The following is a 20,510-nucleotide window of genomic DNA, read 5'->3' as shown; positions in this document are numbered from 1 at the left end:
CTAGATTCCAAAGGAGAGAATTTCTCCTTTTTCTTCTCCACTGATCAAATGTGTAGATAACTTCGGTTGCTGCCTGAATTATAAGATGGGACATCCCTATGACTTTGGTCCCTCTGGGTTCTTATTATTTAAAAGGTTTCTGTTATTTGAACCATATTCAGTAAGTATTTGTTGGGTGAATGAATGATTTTCTCTGGGTTAGAATCTTGGAGCTGTTTCCATTAGAGCTGAAGACCATGAAGCTCAGAGGGGTTGCAGGGACTGGTGAGGAGAGAGGCAGGCTTAGAAATAGGTCTTCTGACTTTACTGAAAATACTTGCTCATCTTAGGACTCAACAGAGCAGCCCTTTCTTTCTGAAGGTACTCCTGCTGGTTCCTCCTGCCTCTCCCCATCCAGTAGAGCTGACCACTGCCTCCACAGTACCCTGATGTCCTTGATGGTTGCAGGCAGTTATTTATCTACATGTACATCTCTTCCTGTTGAGATTATAGGCTCCTTGAAGAGGAGGCCATATCTTAATTGTTGCTGGTTTTTTTTTTTTTAATTAGCATTTAGTTCAGTTTTGGCCTTGAATATGTAAATGAGCAGATGAGTGCATATAGTGTCAGCATATCTTATATTTTTCTTGTGTGATAGTGAATCCAGCCCTCTATAAACTTGTCAGATCAAGTGTTTCAACACTTTATGATATTTTCCTTAGACATTGTGTATATGTCTATATATGTGCATCTTAATCTTTTCTCTTAAAACTCATTGTTATTATTAGAAAAAGAAATACAGGCATATTATTAAAAATTACAATAATGCTTTGGAGTGAAAAGCAAAAGCTGGTTGTTCCTTCTACACCCAGTATCCCCTGTAATTTGTTTCTTGAGGTTTTTTCCATTAATTATTTTGTTTGATTTACATATAAGGTGTCACACTATATATAATCATTCACTACTTTGTTTTCACTTAATGGTCTATTTTGGACATCTTTTCATATCAGTGCATATATTTCCATCTTATTCTTCTTAATGATTGCATAGCATTCTATAATACAGATATAATATCAAATGTCTAGTAGTGGACTTTTACTGAAAGATGGTTTGTGCATGTGGTTAGTCGCTCAGTTGTGTCCAACTCTTTGCGACCCCATGGACTATAGCCCCCCAGGCTCCTCTGCCCATGGAGATTGTCTAGGCAAGAATACTGGAATGGGTTGCCATGGCCTCCTCCAGGGGATCTTCCCAACCTAGGGATCGAACCCAGGTCTCTCACATTGCAGGTGGATTCTTTACCATCTGAGCTACCAGGGAAGCCCGAAAGACAGTTAGCTGGTTTCATTTTTTCCTTAAATGTCCAGAAATCCTGTACACATACAGGCATGACTGAGGAGAAATTCTTGGACGTAGTATCAGTGATTTCCTGGATAGGAGCATTTACATTTTTGACAGATGTTGCAAAACTGTCCTTCTTGGGTTAGTAGTTTTTGATAGAGAAAGCAAGTCATTTCTTAGGTCTGGGGATCAGCAAGTCAGTTGAGACATAAAACATGAAATGGAACCAAAGGGGTTAACTGCAGGGGTGCATTCTTGTGTTTCTTCCTAGATGTAAGGCATTTCTGGAGCCTGATGGTAATGTTGCTTTGGTTCTGGCTGACTTCCTTCAGCCACCCTTTCCTCATTTCCAGCCCAGCCTAGAGAACTCCCTTTGCTCCACAGTGAGCGAATTGGCTCTTGGCAAAATCCTCCTCTGTTGCTCAGTCAGCCCTTGATCAGAAGCCAAGGCAAAAATATCAGTCAGCCTCAGGAACAGGAATTACCAGTTTCTTAGTCAAGTCCCTGCTGCTACGAAGATCTGTGATTTCCCAGCTATGATCCAGAGTGTGGCCTCTCCTTGTGGTTTGGTGGGTGCCCCTTAGAGGAAGAAAGAAAAGCATATGTTCTTTTAGAGCAAGGCAGCATGCATTTTTCAGTGGCCAACTTAAAACAGGAAAGAAACTCTGTTAAACAGGCTCAGATTGTGGGGATGGAAAGATTGTTTAGTCAGTAAATATTTATTGAGCCTATACCCTGTGCTAGGTACGTGCAGCAAAGAACAGAGTAGGCCTGGGGTGGGGAAGGGGCGGGAGGAAGCGAGGGGGGTTGGGCAAAGCCGGGCCGAGTGCCTGCGAGCGCCTCCTGTTCTGGTCCCATAAATCAGGAGCTGAGAGGAGCACTCTGTCTCCTGATTTTATTCTCTACGGAGGAGACCTGCTGCTGTGTCTCTCCCTTCGAAGCCAAGCTGATCAGTAAGAGGTCTAGCTGTGAACCGGAAACTGTGGTGGTTTCGATGGTCCGAGTGGAAAAAATTACGTTTGCTCATGCAGGATTTGGGGCCTGGGGCAGGAGAGAGGCCCAGAGCCGCTACCCAGGAAGTGACTCAGGAGCATGTAATGTCTGAGTTGCAGTTTTCTTACTCTCTCTGGAGAGCTTGTGGGTGGATGGGGGTTGGGTGGTGGGGGGTGGGGTGGCCCTGAGTGGGGCAGCAATGGGCTCAGTGGTCCCAAACGTTGGGGTGTTGGGCTCTGTCAGGCTCCACTTGATTTCCTGACTTGGGACACCTTGGTAGCCAGAACGGTAATAATTTAGAGATGTGAGTACCACCTGTTGTCACAAATACTTGGAGGCTATAAAAATGCCAGGAAGTCCTGCCCCAGACGTTGCCAGAAAGAAATGCTGGTGTGGTACCTCATGCTGTCCATCCGCCTTCATTGTTCACAGTCTCAGAAGGTGGCAGCCCTGTGACTGCAGGGCGGGACGCCGGGGCTGGAGTTACCCTGGGTTGCAGAGCTAGTGATGGGAGGGTGGGGCAGACATACCTAATTCATTTCATGGACACACCTAATTCATTACAGGTTTCAACTAGAAGCTGTCTATATAGGAATCACATGAGGCCTTAAACCTGTAGTATACCAGGAGAAATAATTATCACCATTTACCATCTGGGTCCAGAGTGGTCTATCTATCTTTTGAATCATTTTATAATTTATAGAAGAATAAGAAAATAGTAAAAATAACTTTATTAGATATAGCAAACTCATCTATTCCCTATTTTCCTGGATTTGAAGATACACATATATATTTGTATGTGTGTATATGTTTGATGTGTGTATACATTTGCACACACATACGTAGGCACATATATATATCATTTTTATTCCATAATTGCAAAATATTTTCATTTTTATATTTGTAAATACCAAATGATCAATCCAATGAATGTTTTTTATTCCTGTATCAACTATTTCTTTCCAGTTGCCTTGGTATATGCACCTGCCTTCAGCATCAATATGGAAAATATATCAAGTAAATTTTAGTGCATAAATATGAGGTGAAAGGGTAATGTCACGTGTCTTTTTAGTAAAATGGTTGAGTAAGGTTCATGCATAATATTGTGTGACACAGTTCTTCCTGTTGAGTAACTAGCTGGATGAAAATACTATATTTCTCTTTGCTCTTAGAAACGTTCTTCACTTATTGATTCCTGCAAGCTTATTTGGAGGAAGGATTGCTACTTGTATTCCTTGTATGAAATAATGGTCTTTACTCTCAGGGAATGCCATATTCCACTACCCAGCATTCAGCTTTGGGAGAGGCAGACACCAAGATGTGAGGAGGGCAGGCAGCACCCCACTATCCAGCCAGAGCAGCAGAATAAATCCTGGTAACCAGTGAGGTAACAGTATCTCAATAAGACCATATCTTGCTCTCCCAGGCATTGATCCCTGAGCTTGAGTAAATTCATGGGGAATATTGTCATCTGAAGATGCAAAGTCTGAGATTATGATCAATTACAGTAAAAAATTGATTGTGATCAGTTTATATGATCAATTTATGCGATCACTTATACGATCAATTTTGCTGTGGTCATTAGAGAGTTTGCTGTGGGTGTCTTCACATTTATTTTTTAATTCATGTGATAGTTGTGAGACTTGTTCTTTTGCCAATTTTCTCCTCTTTGCCACTAGGTGAACAAAATGAAAAATTCTAACTTTTCAGCTGTGCTCAAGAAAAGCTAAAAACAAATCAACAGCATACAGAGAAACTTTCAAAAATAACTTTTTGGGAGATGATGCAATGCTTTGGGTACTGCCTGTGAAAACTGAAGTTTGTTACAGATGCTGTCACAATGATTTGTTTCACCCTTGTGGTATTTTCTTAGTGTTCCTGTCATTCCTGTTTTCTCATATCTTGAGATGTTTCATGATAGAGAAAAAATGTGATCACTAAGACCTCAAAATGTAGCTTATGTGTGTGTGCTCAGTCATGTCCAACCAGACTGTAGCCTGCCAGGCCCCTTTGTCCATGGGATTTTCCTAGCAAGAATACTGGAGTGGGTTGCCATTTCCTCCTCCAGGGGATCTTCCTAACCCAGGAATCGAACCTGTGTCTCCTGTGTCTCCTGTGTCTCCAGAATTGGCAAGTGCATTCTTTACCACTGAACCACCTGGGAATCCAAAATATAGCTTAATTTCTAAAATAGTCCAATGGACCCATATGGTAATTAGAAGACACAATGAGTTTTATTTAAAAAAAAAGTCATTCAGTCTTCCCTTTGTTCTTTAGATGAACTCTAGGAAAGAATAAGAAATCTTTGCAAATAGAGCTGCTGAAAAGGAAAGTCAAAATGTAAAGTGTACGTTTCTTTTAGAGCTTACAACAAAACCAAGTATTTGTCTGACATAATTTCCTTTTATTTTCCCAGTATCTGGAGGTTTTGTTGGGGAAGAAATCAACCATGTATGTAGAGGAGAAATGGTCCTCTTTCCAGGGTGGCAAGTGTCATTAGTTCAGATGCCAACACCGTGGTCTTACGAGAGCTGAGATGGGCCTCACCTCCTTATCTGCTTTTGTCTCATGGAGTCCCTGACCCTCTCACCTCTCTTGTCTGTCAAATACATTTAGGCCTCTTTTCCTGACCTCCCAGGCCAACTCCATGGACTACCTGAGCAATTCAGTCAACGCCAGTCTCGTTTCCATTCAGTCATGTGTTTGTTTTGTTTTTTGCTTTAATATGTATTTATTTGGCTGCACTGGGTCTTAGCTGCAGCAAGCGGGATCTTTAGCTGTGATATGCAAACTCTCAGTAGTGGCTTGTGTGATCTAGTTCCCCGACCAAGGATTGAACCCAGGATCCCTGCATTGGGAACGCACAGTCTTAGCCCCTGGACCGCCAGGGAAGTCTCAGCTTCAGTTGTGTCTTGAAGTGGTTGTCTGTCCCACAGCACCCTCATGACCTTCATCGTATCCTCGTTGCACCCCCTCAGCCGTGGCTGGGCACAGTGAGGAAGGGCAAGGAGTCATGGATCCTGTTCTTCCCACTTCAGCCTGTATTCGTATCAATTACTTTGCTTGTCTTTGATTAGTAAATTTCCTCATTATCCTCAGGGACGTCTCCACATTTGATGATGCTTCTCTCCTCTCATCCTCCCACCCCTACAGAGGGGTTTTCCTCCTAATTCTGGGAGAAAAACAAGGCTCTTAGGCACAGTTTCCTCCACTTCTGCCATCCACAAACATATCTTCCTCCACACCCAACCTCACCTCTTTACCCCTCTTCACTTCTAGGCTAGCACCCCTCCTGCCCTTGATTGACCCTGCCTCTTTAGTATACTCTCTGACTTTGGCCATAGTTTTCTCCTCTTTTCTGTGTCTTTGATTCCTCTCCCTACAGGCTCCATTATCATAGTCTATACATATACTCTAGCTTTGTCAGTATATATTACAAAACCATTATCTCCTATGTATCAGGCAGCAGATAAAAATACACCTGCTACTATTTTTTTTTTTAATTGAAGTGCAGTTGATTTATAATGTTGTGGTAATTTCAGGTATACAGCAGATTTTTTTTCCATTATAGGTTATTATAAGATTTGAATATAGTTTTTTGTGATATATAGTAGGTCCTTGTTGTATTATCTGTCAATCCCAAACTCCTAATTTATCAAACCCCCTTCTTCTTTGGTAACCATATATTTGTGAGTCTGTTCTGTTTTGCAAAAAAGTTCACTTGTGTTATTTTTAAAGATTCTATGCACAAGTGATATCATATGATATTTGTCTTTCTGTGTCTGACTTACTTCACTTAGTGTGATAATTTCTAGGTCCATCCATATTGCCGCATTATTTCATTCTTTGTATGACTGAGTAGTATCCCATTGTGTATTTGTACCGCATCTTCTTTATCCATTCATCTGTCAGTGAATTCTTAGGTTGTTTCTTTGTCTTGGCCATTGTAAATAGTGCTGCTATGAACACTGGGGTGCATGTATCTTTTTGAATTAGAGTTTTCATCTTTTCTGGGTATATATCCAAGAATGGGATTGCGGGGTCATATGGTAACTCTATTTTTAGCTTTTTAAGAAACTCCCATACTGTTCCCCATACTGGCTGCACCAATTTACATTCCCACCAACAGTGTAGGAGGGTTCCCTGTTCTCCATAACCTCTCCAGCACTTATTATTTGTTGACTTTTTCATGGTGGCCGTTCTGACTGGTATGAGGTGATACATTGTAGTTTTGATCAGCATTTCTCTAATAATTGATGATGTTGAGCATCTTTTTATGTGTTATTGGCCATCTGTATGTCTTCTTTGGAAAAATATTTATTTAGTTCTGCTCATTTTTTGATTGGATTGTTTGTTACATATCAGTTATTTTAACAGAAAGAATTCAACAGAGAGACTCATTAACTAGGTAACTTAAAGAGTAAAGAGAACTCTAGGGTATATGAGAGTAGCAGTTTCAGGAACCAGCAACTAGTTACCCCCACAGCTAACTTCCAAGGGGAGAGGTTGAAAATATCAGAAGGTTGGAGGAGGGGCTCTGAGACTTAAGCCTCTGAGAAGGGGTGCTTCTTGCTGGTTCTGTGAGGTTGGAAAAACTGCACACTGGATTCAGCTGCCTTTGGGGAACAACACCCAAACTAGTTCATATTCCTTCTGCAGGGCTTCTCAGTTGCGAATATGGAGTTCCTTTGTGGGGAAACCATCCTGCCAGGTGAAGAAATGAAGCTGGCATAATGCTATGGGGACCCGGAAACCACGGATAGAAGTAAGTTCCTCTCCTCCTCTGGTCTCCTTCTAAGATCTCCATTGGCAGAGGTAACTGGGATTCAGCTGCAAAGTAGAGACCCAGGCCTGACTCCCCAAAGTGTGCAGAAGAGTAGTTTTGATGTCAACAGACACCAACTTAATAACTGGCGTCCCTACTCTCTTCTCTTTATTTCTTGATTACATGTCCATATGTGAGTGGTTTTCATGCAATATCTGCTCTCTCTCAGCTCCATTCATTTTCTCAAATTTATGAAATTTGGCTTTGTTATCATCATGCTACTGTACTTCTTGAAAAAGGCCTTCCAATGACCAAATCCCGCGGGCCTGTTTCTGTGCTTGTTTCACGTGGCCTGCCCATTGAGGCATGTGACATTGTGGATCTGTTCTCTTAAATGACAAATGCTATCCACACTACTTCATAAATGGAATATGTGTTCATTCAAAGTGTCAACTACAAATATAAAGCAACATCACTGTTTAATTGTGAATTCACCCAGCACACAGCAAACACCCTCAGACAAAGCCATTTATTTATAGTATAGTAACCTGGTATCGGAGGGATTGTGGGCAGGAGGAGAAGGGGATGACAGAGGATGAGATGGCTGGATGGCATCACCGACTCGATGGACGTGAGTTTGAGTGAACTCCGGGAGATGGTGATGGACAGGGAGGCCTGGTGTGCTGCAATTCATGGGGTTGCAAAGAGTTGGACATGACTGAGCGACTGAACTGACTGAACTGAACTTGGTATCAGAAATCATATCTGTATTCAAGGTTGATTAAGTTAGGTCATATTTGGAATTTCTTTAAAAGTTAATTTCTCTTTATTACTTATTTATTCAGCACGTACATATCAAGGACCTTCCCATGCCAGAGTCTTTTCTAGGGCACAAAGATTTACAGGGAACAAAACAAAGTTCCTGTTCTCACAGAGATCTCATGCATGTGTACTTTGGTACCTGTTGCAAAAATATTGAAATTGCAGATAGCAAAAAAAAAAAAAAAAAAAAAAAAGAGGGAGTGAAGGAGTGAGTGAGAGAGGAAACACATACAATTCTATCATCCAGGTTAATTTTTCAGTGTGTATTCTTCTCAACTTGTGTTCTATGCATAACATGCAAACATTGCTATTTCACACAGGTGTGGGATAACACTTGATTGTTTTAATGTGACTATGCATTGTAAATATAGTCCATAGAGTTCTCTAGGCAAGAATACTGGAACGGGTTGGCATTTCCTCCTCCAGTGGATCATGTTTGTTAGAACTCTTCTCTATGACCCATCTGTCTTGAGTGGCCCTGCATGGCATGGCTCACAGCTTGAGTTACACAAACCCCTTTGCCATGACAAGGCTGTGATCCATGAAGGGGATCCATGGACAGTATGAAAAGGCAAAAAGATATGACATTGGAAGATGAGTCCCCGAGGTCAGAAGGTGTCCAGTATGGTACTGGGGAATAGTGAAGGGCAATTACTAATAGCTCCAGAAAGAATGAAGTGGCTAGGCAGAAGTGGAAATGACACTCAGTTGTGGATGTGTCTGGTGGTAAAAGTAAAGTCTGATGCTGTGAAGAACAATAGTGCATAGGAATCTGGAATGTTAATTCTGTGAATCAAGGTAAATGCAGGAGATGGCAAGATTGAACATTGACATCTTAAGAATCAGTGAAAGGGAAGTAAAAAGGACAGGAAATGGGTGAATTTAATTCAGATGACCGTTACATCTACTATGGTGGGCAAGAATCCCTTAAAAGAAATGGACTAGCCCTCATAGTCAACAAAAGAGTTCAAAATGCAGTATTTGAGTGCAGCCTTAAAAATGACAGGGTGATCTTGGTTTGTTTTCAAGGCAAACCATTCAATATCACAGTAATTGAAGTCTGTGCCTCAACCACTGATGCTGAAGAAGCTGAAGTTAACCTGTCTTACGAAGATCTACAACACCATCTAGTTCTGTTCAATTGCTCAGTTGTGTCTGACTCTTTGTGACCCCATGGACTGCAGCACGCCAGGCTTCCCTGTCCATCACCAACTCCCAGACCTTGCTCATATCCATCGAGTCGGTGATATCATCCAACCATCTCATCCTCTGTCATCCCCTTCTCCTCCCGCCTTCAATCTTTCCCAACATTAGGGTCTTTTCCAGTGAGTCAGTTCTTCGCATCAGGTGGCCAAAGTATTGGTGCTTCAGCTTCAACATCAGTCCTTCCAATGAGCATTCAGGATTGTTTTCCTTTAGGATTGAGTGGTTTGATCTCCTTGCAGTCCAAGGGACTCTCAAAAGTCTTCTCCAACACCACAGTGCAAAAGCATCAATTCTTCAGTGCTCAGCTTTCTTTATAGTCCAACTCTCACATCCGTACACGACTACTGGAAAAGCCATAGCTTTGACTCGTCAGACCTTTGTCGGCAAAATAATGTCTCTGTTTTTTAATATGCTCTCTATGTTGTTCATAGCTTTTCTTCTAAGGAGCAAGCATCTTTTAATTTCATGGCTACAGTCACCATCTGCACATCAAAAAAAAGTTGTCCTTTTCATCATAGGGGATTGGAATGCAAAAATAGGAAGTCAAAAGATACCCCGAATAACAGACAAGTTTGGCCTTGGAGTACAACATGAAGCAGGGCAAAGGATAACAGAATTTTGTCAAGAGAACACTCTGATCGTAGCAAACACCCTTTTCCAGCAACACAAGAGATGGCTCTACACATGGACATCACCAGATGGTCACCACTGAAATCAGATTATGTTCTTAGCAGCCAAAGATGGAGAAGCTCTATATAGTCAGTAAAGATAAGACTTGGAGCCGACTGGCTCAGATCATGAGCTCCTTATTGAAAAATTCAGGTTTAAATTGAGGAAAGTAGGGAAAATCACTAGGTCATTCAGGTATGACCTAAATCAAATCCCTTATAATTATACAGTGGAGGTGATGAATGGATTCAAGGGATTAGATCTGGTAGACAGAGTGCCTGAAGAACTATGGATGGAGTTTTGTAACATTATATAAGAGGCAGTGATGAAACCATCCCCAAGAAAAAGAAATGCAAGAATGCAAAGTGGTTGTTTGAGGAAGCTTTACAAATTGCTGAGAAATAAGTGAAAGGCAGGGGAGAAAGGGAAAGATATACCCAACTGAATGCAGAGTTCCAGAGATAGCAAGCAGAGATAAGAAGGCAAAGAAATAGAACAATGCAAAGAAATAGAGGAAAGCAATAGAATGAGAAAGACTAGAGACCTTTTCAAGAAAATTGGAGATTAGGAGACCATATTATGCAAGAATGGGCACCTTAAAGGGCAGAAATGGTAAGGACCTAACAGAAGCAGAAGATATTAAGAAAAGGTAGCAAGAATACACAGAACAACTATACAGAAAAGGTCTTAATGACCTGGATAACCACGATTATGTGATCACTCACGTAGAGCCAGACATCCTGAGTATAAAGTCAAGTGGGCTTAAGAAGCATTACTACCAACAAAGGTAGTAGAGGTGATGGAATTCCAGTTGAGCTACTTAAAAATCCTAAAAGATGATGCTGTTAAAGTGCTGCGCTCAATATGTCAGCAAATTTGGGAAACTCAGCAGTGGCCACAGGACCGGAAAAGGTTTTTTCATTCCAATGCCAAAGAAAGGGAGTGTCAACGAATGTTCAAACTACTGTATAACTGTTCTCATTTCATATGCTAACAAAGTTATGCTTAAAATCCTTCAGGCTAGGCCTCAGTAGTATGTGAACTGAGAATTTCTAGATGTACAACCTGGATTTTGAAGTGTCAAAGGAACCAGAGATCAAATTGCCAGCATTCGTTGGCTCATAGAGAAAGCAAGAGAGCTCCAGAAAAACATCTACCTCTGCTTCATTGACTACGCTAAAGCCCGTGACTGTGTGGATCACAACAAACTGTGGAAAATTCTTAGAAATGGAAGGGCCAGACTACCTTACCTGTCTCCTGAGAAATCTGTATGCGGGTCAAGAAGCTACAGTTAGAACCAGACATGGAACAACTGACTGGTTCCAAATTGGGAAAGGAGTATGACAAGGCTGTATATTGTCTCCCTGCTTATTTAACTTATATGTAGAGTGTTATTGTTGTTCAGTCACTAAGTTGTGTCCAACTCTTTGCAACCCCATAGACTGCAGCCTGCCAGGCTCCTCTGTCCATGGGATTCTCCAGCAAGAATATTGAAGTGGGTTGCCATTTCCTTCTCCAGGGGATCTTCCTGACCCAGGAATTGAACCTGTGTCTTCTACAGTGGCAGGCAGATTCTTTACCACTGAGCCACTAGGGAAGCCCTATATGCAGAGTATATCATGTGAAACGGCCAGGCTGGATGGATCACAAGCTGGCATCAAGATTGCTGGGAAAAATATCAATAACCTCAGATATGCAGATGATACCACTCTAATGGCAGAAAGTGAAAAGCAACAAAAGAGCCTCTTGATGAATGTGAAAGAGGAGAGTGACAAAGCTGGCTTGATGCTCAACATACATAAAACTGAGATCATGGCATCTGTCCCATCACTTCATGGCAGATAGAAGGGGAAAAAGTTGAAGCCGTGACATTTATTTTCTTGAGCTCCAAAATCACTGTGGATGGTGACTGTAGCCATGTACTTCAAAGATGCTTGCTCCTTGAAAAGAAAGCTATGACAAACCTAGATAGAGTATTAAAAAGCAGAGACATCACTTTGCTGACAGAAGTCTGTATAGTCAAAGCTCTGGTTTTTGCAATAGTCATTTACGGATATGAGAGTTGGATCATAAAGAAAGCTGAGCATTAAACAATTGATGCTTTTGAATTGTGGTGCTGGAGATGACTCTTGAGAGTCCCTTGGACTGCAAGGAGATCAAGCCAGTGAATCCTAAAGGAAATCAACCCTGAATATTCATTGGAAGGTCTGATGCTGAAGCTGAAGCTCTAATACTTTGGCGACCTAATGTAAAGAGTCTACTCACTGGAAAAGACCTTGATGCTAGGAAAGATGGAAGGCAAAAGGAAAGGGGCACAGCAGAGGAAGAGATGATTAGATAGCATCACCAACTCAATGGACACGAATCTGAGCAAACTTGGGGAGATAATGAAGGACAGGGGAGCCTGGCATGCTATAGTCCATGAGGTCACAAAGAGTCAGACTTGACTTGGCGACTGAACAGCAGCAATGACATTGTAAATACCTTTTCATATCACTGAATAATCTGCCTCCTCATTTCTAATGGCTGCATGGTGTAACTGGAGTCTATTTGATTGGAGTGTCTAGCTAGCCAAGAGCATTCACAACTGTGACAGTGTCTCCACTTAAGTATATAACATTTGTTTGGGAGGGTGGTTCTCAGACTTCAGTGTACATAAGACTTACCTTTGGAGCTTGCTGATGATTCAGATGCTTGGGCTGCACATTCAGAGATTGTAATTCAGGAGGTCATGAGTCTGCATCTTAAGCATCTTAAGAAGTCTCACTTATCAGTTAGGGGCTTAGGATGTAGGTGGTCCCAGATCCCACATGAGAATCTTTGGTGTGACCTACTGGAATAACATGTGCAGTCATAACTCCCTTCTCCACTTCATGGGGGTCTTGGGGGTTAGATTTCCCTCAAGGTAAAGTGGTTTAAGCTACACTAGATATGAATCAGCTATACTAGAGAATGAATCAGAGGGTTGAATTTGGGTTGGTAGGAGTCATAGCTGAGAAACATACTACACCGAGACTAAGCGACAGGGGCAGGTTTGAAATTAGGACATCAAGCTGAAGTGCAACAGACACGGGTTCCTGGATCAGAATGGAAGCAGTGAGGGGGTTCTGTGTGTGCATGCTAAGTTGCTTCAGTCGTATCCAACTCTTTGCGACCCTGTGAACTGTAGCCCGCCAGACTCCTCTGTCTGTGGGATTCTCCAGGCAAGAATACTGGAGTGGGTTGCCATGTCCCCCTCTGGGGGATCTTCCTGACCCAGGAATTGAACGCACATCTCTTACATTTCCTGCATTGGCAGGTGGGTTGTTTACCACTAGCGTCATCTGTGAAGCCTGAGGGGGTTCTAGCCATGCCTATTAATTAATTTCAGGGGTGCTGTTCTGTGTTTTCTTGGTGCTGTTGGTGACTAGGTCAATGGGAAGGTCAGCTTGGCTTAAAGATACAGAGTCGAGGACAGAGGTTTGCAGAAGCCCTTGACTTGTATTGCCCATAGGTCAGCTAGAAATGGTCTGACTCTCAGGACTGAATGAAATTAACTAGAACCATCCCCACACTAAACTTTGGCCAGCAGAAATTCCAGGTCTTCTGGGTGACCTCTGTGTATCCCCATGGCTTGTATTCTCATGGCTGCCTCCTACCTTTATTGGCTTTCTGCTTCTTTGACACAGATAATTCAACCTCTTTTTACATTTGCACCAAAAAACCATCCACACCAGCATCTGTGATTTTGTTTAAATTTGGGGGTCCTGAAAAAGGATATATCACACCTCACACCTGTGGGCTCCTCCATCTTTTCTGCTTCCCTCTTGGAAAAAAACCCAGATTTCTCTTTTCATGACCATCAGTTTATCAGTCATCTTTTATCACTTAGGTGGACCCTCTAGAACTCGCCTTCCATCCTGAACTCACGTCAAGACATTTTTCTCAACAACTCTACTTCAAAGAGATATTTTGATATTATAGTAACACTCCCTCCCTTTTAACTCACATTCCTGAGCCTGTACCCACCCAGAGGGTGGGATGGGGTGGGGTGTTCATTTCTAGCTCTAAACTTACCTGCTTAACAAGTTGCAGGGCTCAGCAAGTTGCAGGATGGGAGTTGGTAAGGCAGTTCTCAGTCTGCAGCTGTGGTCCTTAACAGATGAGTAACTGTCAGTTAGCACTGCACAACTCCACTGGCAGAAGTCATTTTTGTAGTTCTGTCTTGGTCTGTCCCTCCATATAGTTTTCTTCATTTTTCAACAGATGGCTGACAGAGGGACTCCTCTGGGTAGTGATTTTTGAAACACTTGCCCTCCAGAGCTGGCTGTGATCATGAACAGAATCCTAGATGCTGAAATGAACACAAAGCCTGTAGTGGACATCACTCTTCCTATCAAGAGATATTGTAGATGTCTGCCACATTCTACATTTATTCATATGTTACAATATCGCTGAAATTCACGTGTTTTAGAATTGAAATGCACATTTAATATAATGCTCCCCCTAACCCCCAACAAAAATGCTGCTTTTAAACCAGTGGTGCCTCTTAGAACCCACAATATCTTAGAATAAAGGAATGTAGCAGGAATACTTATCCTTAAAGGATCTGTGTTTAAGAACCATGAAGCACTGTCTGGCCTACAACCTCAGTTACAGGTGAATGGAAAGTGAGAATCTTTTGTCTGTTTGCAATTCCAATAAGGGACACACGATGTCATCTCTCCCTGCCAGCCCAGGGCCAGGGCGGTGAAGCGAGAGGTCCTTTCTGCATTTCCTATTGACTGATGATGATACTCGCAACATTGCAGTCAGTCACCACTGGGTGGCGCACAAGCCCCAGGCTTGAAAATTTGAGGCCCACACGCCTCCCAGATGGGGTCCTTTCTAGAAGGCTTTTAAGGAGCTGCTGCTGCTGCAAGTCGCTTCAGTCGTGTCCGACTCTAAGCGACCCCATGGACTGCAGCCTACCAGGCTCCTCCGTCCATGGGATTTTCCAGGCAAGAGTACTGGAGTGGGTTGCCATTGCCTTCTCCGTTTAAGGAGCTGCTGCTGAGCTGCTGACTAGCAATATATCATGGGTGAGCAGGTTGAGCTGGGTGAAGGCAAAGACTCCATGGAGCAGCTGGAGGAGGGTTTGGGCAGCAGGAATAGGGAGAGAAGTTAGAGTTCATTCATTAGAGTAATGATACTGAATGAGTGTCTGTAATTGCCTAGGTGGGTATGGGTAAAGAATAAGATAGGGACAGTCTTCACCCCTGTGGAAGCTCTGGTCTAGTTATTGTTAAGTTGCTCGGTCGTGTCTGACTCTTTGTGACCCCACGGACTGCAGAACACCAAGCTTCCCTGTCCTTCACTGTCTCCCTCAGTTTGCTCAAACTCATGTCCCTTGAACTTGTGATGTCATCCAACCATCTCATCCTCTTTCACCCCCTTCTCTTCCTGCTCTCAATCTTTTCCAGCATCAGGGTCTTTTCCAATGAGGCGGCTCTTCACGTCAGGTGGCCGAAGTATTGGAGCTTCAGCGGCATTCCTTCCAATGAATATTCAGTGTTAAACTCCTTTCAGATTCACTGGTTTGATTTGCCTATTTCCTGACAAATATTAACTCACTTTTATATAGTTCTAAAAGTATATTATATTATTTTTGTACAGTTCCTTTTCAAGGTTTAAACTTATAAGGAGATAATTGGTATCTTTTAACAATGAGGCCTCCCATCCAAGAACAAAACAAGTCTTCATGTATTGGAGTTGATCTGCTTTAGGACAGTTTTATATTACAGACACATTTCACATGATTTACCCCTAAGGGTATCATGTTATTGTTATTATAAAGTTGATGGGGTTTTTTTGGTATGTTTACTCTGTAATGTGTTACTAAACTTTAGATCTAATGGTTTTTCAATCCATTCTCTTAAATTTCTTAGGTAGAAACCTTAACATATGTATATTAAGGTATATGTTAATATTAATATATATAATATCCCATCACATATGTGCCTTCCTGAAGTGAATTTTACCTGACGGCGTGTATTATTCTTTCATGGCATCCAAGTGCAAAGGAAAACTGCTCTTGGCTAGAATTTTATTCAGAAATTTTTGTATTTATAAATTTGTAGTTTTCAGGGGGCTTTGGGGTTTTGTTTTTGGGGTTATGCTACCTTTGAAAAAAATTATAAAGTGCCCTTCATGTTTGTATTCTCTGATATGGTTTAAATCATGTGGGAATTATTATTCCATGATTGTTTGAAAATATTCACCTGAAAAACAGTTTTGCCTGGAGCTTCTGAGAGTGTGATTATTTGACAATCTTCTAATTTTTTTCTATGGTTATACCTCTTTGGGAATCAGTTTTCCCAGAGAAATCATCCACCACCCCACCCCCACCCAGGCTTTCTTTCCCTTTCTTCCCTCTCTCTCTCCTTTCTTTTCTTATTCTATCTTTTTAAGAATAAAGTTGTTACAACTCATCTCTCTTCTTCTATATTTGTACCAATGTTTTTGATTTTGTCAAATGTATATTATCTTTTTTCTTTCTTAATTATTGTAATGATCTTCCAAATATCTTGGATTCTTTCACTTATTAATTAATTGGCTATTCTGTCTTCTAGTCATGGATTTCTACTTATTTCTTTGTATTTTCCGTCTTCCTGCTTTTTTTTGTTTGTTTTGTGTCTTAATTTTTTAGTTTATTGAATTAAATGGTTAGTTTATTCATTTTTTATTGTTAAGTAAATAAAGTGCTTAAGGCTGTAGCTATAGATTTTAATATTTGTTGTCTTTTTATTGTTATTTTTAAATGTAATCTTAATTGTAGTTACATGTTTTTTTCTTAAACTGAGTTATTTTGAGTGCTTAAAAAATCTCAAATATCTTTGACATAATCATCTATTATCAATTTCTAGCTCTATAGCATTATCATCAAAGATGTGTCTATTACAGTTTTAATTATCTTTGGTTAGCTTTTATAAATATTTTGTAGGTGCTTAAAATATGTGTATTTTCCAAAGTGTGTAGAGTTCACATATACCTATTAGATCAAAAATAGTAAAAAAAAAAAAAAAGTATTGCTCAATCTATCAAGCACTTTCTATATGTCAGGCAATGTATGAAGCATTTAGGTACATTTAACACATAATATTATTTTTTTAAAATATAAATTTATTTATTTTAATTGGAGGTTAATTACTTTACAATATTGTATTGGTTTTGCCATACATCAACATGAATCTGCCATGGGTATACACGTGTTCCCCATCCTGAACCCCCCCTCCCACCTCCCTCCCTGTACCATCCCTCTGGGTTGTCCCAGTGCACCAGCCCTAAGCATCCAGTATCATGCACTGAACCTGGACTGGCGATTTGTTTCATATATGATATAATACATGTTTTAATGTCATTCTCCCAAATCATCCCACCCTATCCCTCTCCAACAGAGTCCAAAAGACTGTTCTATATATCTGGGTCTCTTTGCTGTCTCATATACAAGGTTATCATTACCATCTTTCTAAATTCTACAGGCTTCAGCAATATGTGAACCGTGAACTTCCTCATGTTCAAGCTGGTTTTAGAAAAGGCAGAGGAACCAGAGATCAAATTGCCAACATCCGCTGGATCATGGAAAAAGCAAGAGAGTTCCAGAAAAACATCTAGTTCTGCTTTATTGACTATGCCAAAGCCTTTGACTGTGTGGATCACAATAAACTGTGGAAAATTCTGAAAGAGATGGGAATACCAGACCACCTGACCTGCCTCTTGAGAAATCTGTATGCAGGTCAGGAAGCAACAGTTAGAACTGGACATGGAACAACAGACTGGTTCCAAATAGGAAAAGGAGTATGTCAAGGCTGTATATTGTCACCCTGCTTATTTAACTTATATGCAGAGTACAGCATGAGAAACGCTGGACTGGAAGAAGTACAAGCTGGAATCAAGATTGCCGGGAGAAATATCAATAACCTCAGATATGCAGATGACACCACCCTTATGGCAGAAAGTGAAGAGGAACTAAAAAGCCTCTTGATGAAAGTGAAAGTGGAGAGTGAAAAAGTTGGCTTAAAGCTCAACATTCAGAAAACGAAGATCATGGCATCTGGTCCCATCACTTCATGGGAAATAGATGGGGAAACAGTGGAAACAGTGTCAGACTTTATTTTTCTGGGCTCCAAAATCACTGCAGATGGTGACTGCAGCTATGAAATTAAAAGATGCTTACTCCTTGGAAGGAAAGTTATGACCAACCTAGATAGCATATTCAAAAGCAGAGACATTACTTTGCCAACAAAGGTTCATCTAGTCAAGGCTATGGTTTTTCCTGTGGTCATGTATGGATGTGAGAGTTGGACTGTGAAGAAGGCTGAGAGCCGAAGAATTGATGCTTTTGAACTGTGGTGTTGGAGAAGACTCTTGAGAGTCCCTTGGACTGACTGCAAGGAGATCCAACCAGTCCATTGTGAAGGAGATCAGCCCTGGGATTTGTTTGGAAGGAATGATGCTAAAGCTGAAACTCCAGTACTTTGGCCACCTCATGCGAAGAGTTGACTCATTGGAAAAGACTCTGATGCTGGGAGGGATTGGGGGCAAGAGGAGAAGGGGACGACAGAGGATGAGATGGCTGGATGGCATCACTGACTCGATGGACGTGAGTCTCAGTGAACTCCAGGAGTTGGTGGACAGGGAGGCCTGGCCTGTTGCGATTCATGGGGTCACAAAGAGTTGGACATGACTGAGCGACTGATCTGATCTGATACTGTGTTGGTGTTTTTCTTTCTGGCTTACTTCACTCTGTATAATAGGCTCCAGTTTCATCCACCTCATTAGAACTGATTCAAATGTATTCTTTTTAATGGCTGAGTAATACTCCATTGTGTATATGTACCACAGCTTTCTTATCCATTCATCTGCTGATGGACATCTAGATTGCTTCCATGTCCTGGCTATTATAAACAGTGCTGCGATGAACATTGGGGTACACATGTCTCTTTCGATTCTGGTTTCCTTGGTGTATATGCCCAGCAGTGGGATTGCTGGGTCATAAGGCAGTTCTATTTCCAGTTTTTTAAGGAATCTCCACACTGTTCTCCATAGTGGCTGTTCAGTTCAGTTCAGTTTTCTTTGCATTGATCCCTGAAGAAGGCTTTCTTATCTCTTCTTGCTATTCTTTGGAACTCTGCATTCAGATGCTTATATCTTTCCTTTTCTCCTTTGCTTTTCGCTTCTCTTCTTTTCACAGCTACTTGTAAGGCCTCCCCAGACAGCCATTTTGCTTTTTTGCACTTCTTTTCCATGGGGATGGTCTCGATCCCTGTCTCCTGTACAATGTCACGAACCTCATTCCATAGTTCATCAGGCACTCTATCTATCAGATCTAGGCCCTTAAATCTATTTCTCACTTCCACTGTATAATCATAAGGGATTTGATTTAGGTCATACCTGAATGGTCTAGTGGTTTTTCCTACTCTCTTCAATTTCAGTCTGAATTTGGCAATAAGGAGTTCATGATCTGAGTCACAGTCAGCTCCCGGTCTTGTTTTTGCTGACTGTATAGAGCTTCTCCATCTTTGGCTGCAAAGAATATAACCAATCTGATTTTGGTGTTGACCATCTGGTGATGTCCATGTATAGAGTCTTCTCTTGTGTTGTTGGAAGAGGGTGTTTGTTATGACCAGTGCATTTTCTTGGCAAAACTCTATTAGCCTTTGCCCTGCTTCATTCCATATTCCAAGGCCAAATTTGCCTGTTACTCCAGGTGTTTCTTGACTTCTTACTTTTGCATTCCAGTCCCCTATAGTGGCTGTACTAGTTTGCATTCCCACCAACAGTGTAAGAGGGTTCCCCTTTCTCCCACCACCCTCCCACCACCCTCCCACCATCCGCCCAACACTCGCCCAGCACCCTCCCAGCCCCCTCCCACCACCCGCCCAGCCCCCTCCCAGCACCCTCCCAGCACTCGCCCACCACCCTCCCAGCACCCTCCCACCACCCTCTCCAGCAGTTTATTGCTTGTAGACTTTTGGATAGCAGCCATTCTGACCTGCGTGAGAAGGTACCTCATTGTGGTTTTGATTTCCATTTCTCTGATAATGAGTGATGTTGAGCATCTTTTCATGTGTTTGTTAGCCATCTGTATGTCTTCTTTGGAGAAATGTCTATTTATTTCTTTGGCCCATTTTTTGATTTGGTCGTTTATTTTTCTGGAATTGAACTGTAGGAGTTGCTTGTATATTTTTGAGATTAGTTGTTTGTCAGTTACTTCATTTGCTATTATTTTCTCCCATTCTGAAGGCTGTCTTTTCACCTTGCTTATAGTTTCCTTTGTTGTGCAGAAGCTTTTAATTTTAATTAGGTCCCATTTGTTTATTTTTGCTGTTATTTCCAGTATTCTGGGAGGTGGGTCATAGAGGATCCTTCTGTGATGTATGTCGGAAAGTGTTTTGCCTATGTTCTCCTGTAGGAGTTTTATAGTTTCTGGTCTTAAGTTTAGATCTTTAATCCATTTTGAGTTTATTTTTGTGTATGGTGTTAGAAAGTGTTCTAGTTTCATTCTTTTACAAGTGGTTGACCAGTTTTCCCAGCACCACTTGTTAAAGAGATTGTCTTTACTCCATTATGTATTCTTGCCTCCTTTGTCAAAGATGAGGTGTCCATAGGTGTATGTCTGGGCTTTCTATTTTGTTCCATTGATCTATATTTCTGTCTTTGTGCCAGTACCATACTGTCTTGATGACTGTGGCTTTGTAGTAGAGCCTGAAGTCAG

The 20,510-nt window shown here is 41.5% G+C and overlaps 1 long non-coding RNA gene across 1 annotated transcript; it reads left to right on the top strand.

Moving 5' to 3' along the window:
* Positions 1–3,598: 3,598 nt before the first annotated feature.
* LOC138985789 (uncharacterized) lies at positions 3,599–17,815 on the top strand. Its single transcript, XR_011462749.1, has 3 exons — positions 3,599–3,700; positions 6,973–7,078; positions 17,275–17,815. It is a non-coding gene; the product is annotated as an uncharacterized lncRNA (long non-coding RNA).
* The last annotated feature ends 2,695 nt before the right edge of the window (positions 17,816–20,510 follow it).

Source organism: Bos mutus, chromosome 3 (genome assembly GCF_027580195.1).
Source record: "Bos mutus isolate GX-2022 chromosome 3, NWIPB_WYAK_1.1, whole genome shotgun sequence".
In the NCBI taxonomy this organism is placed as follows: Eukaryota; Metazoa; Chordata; class Mammalia; order Artiodactyla; family Bovidae; genus Bos; species Bos mutus.
This window is presented reverse-complemented; position numbering and strand designations above follow the sequence as displayed.